Consider the following 1,305-nt stretch of genomic DNA (forward strand, 5'->3'; position numbering starts at 1 on the left):
TCGTTTTCCCCTCTCCTTTCTTATCTCCATGCTCCCTCCTCTTTCTTCCCTCCCTTCCCCGTTCCTTTCTCCCCATTCTCCGTTTCTATTTCCACTCCCTTACCTCTTTTCTATCCCCTTCCTCTCCTCCCTCACCTCTCCCTTCCTCCCTCTCTCCTCTCCTTCCCATTCCCTTCTTATCCCCCAATCCCTCCTCTCCTCCCTCCTTATTTCACAATTCCCTCTCCTCTCTCCTCTTCACCTCCTTATTCCCCAACCTCTCCCTTCCCCCTCCCCTTCCCCCTTCCCTCCCCCTCCCAAACTTTGTGCTCTCTCCTCCTCTCCGCCCTCCCTCCCCCCCTCCTACTACATTTCCTCCCCCTCTTGATAATCCTGTTCTCTTATCGTCTCTTGGTTTCACCCTGCTGACTCTCTCCTCCCCCTGCTCCCCCTTTCGCCCATGTCCTCCCTTAGCTGCGCAGTTCGTTGTCTGTTTTAATAATCCATTCTTTATTCGTGTTCAATAGGCTTTTTTTTTTTTGGAATTGCTCTTGGTATTTTTGTTGATTTTTTTTTTTTTTTTGGATTGTTTGTTATTATCGTTTGTCTGTGGTCGTTTTTTTTTCTTTTTGTTTTTTTGTTTTATTTTGGTAGTTATTCTTTCCTGATATTTTCTGTTGTTATCTTGCTATTCTTGTTCTTTGTTATTTTTCTTATTTAAAAGATGTCTTTATCCTATCTGCATTTGTTAAATTGCTAGCATTTTTATTTTTTATTTATTCATTTTTTTCAAAGTTTTAATCCCATTATATAATTTCTTCAAAAAAAATACTCATTTTTGTTGTCGATAATAATCTTTTTTAAATCATTTGTCTTTCTTTTCCCAGTTCAGATATTATCCATAATTTTCCTTTACCTCTCTTTTTATGTTTTGTTTGGGAAGAGGAGAAGGGGAAAGAGAGAGGAAGAAGAGGAGAGAGAGCAGGAAGGAAGAAGATAAGAGAGAGGAGGAAGGGGAGAGGAGAAGGAGGAGGAAGAGGGAGGAAGGAGAAGGAAAGAGAAAAGAGGAGATGGAGGAATAGAATGAGGAGGAGTAGGACGAGGAAAGAAAAAAAGAGGAGAAAGAGAATTAAGATAAGGAAAAGGACGAAACGCAGAAGGAGAGACGTAGGAGAAACAGGAGGAGGAGGAGGAGGAGGACGGAGAGCGGGAGCAGGGAGGAGGAGAGGGAGCAAGGGAGAGGGTGGAGTAAGGAAGGAGCGGGGTGGGGAGGAGGGGGAGGGGAGGGGGGGTGAGGCGGGGGTGACTCACTCTTGAAACACGAAC

The sequence above is a fragment of the Penaeus vannamei genome, chromosome 1 (genome assembly GCF_042767895.1).
Source record: "Penaeus vannamei isolate JL-2024 chromosome 1, ASM4276789v1, whole genome shotgun sequence".
In the NCBI taxonomy this organism is placed as follows: Eukaryota; Metazoa; Arthropoda; class Malacostraca; order Decapoda; family Penaeidae; genus Penaeus; species Penaeus vannamei.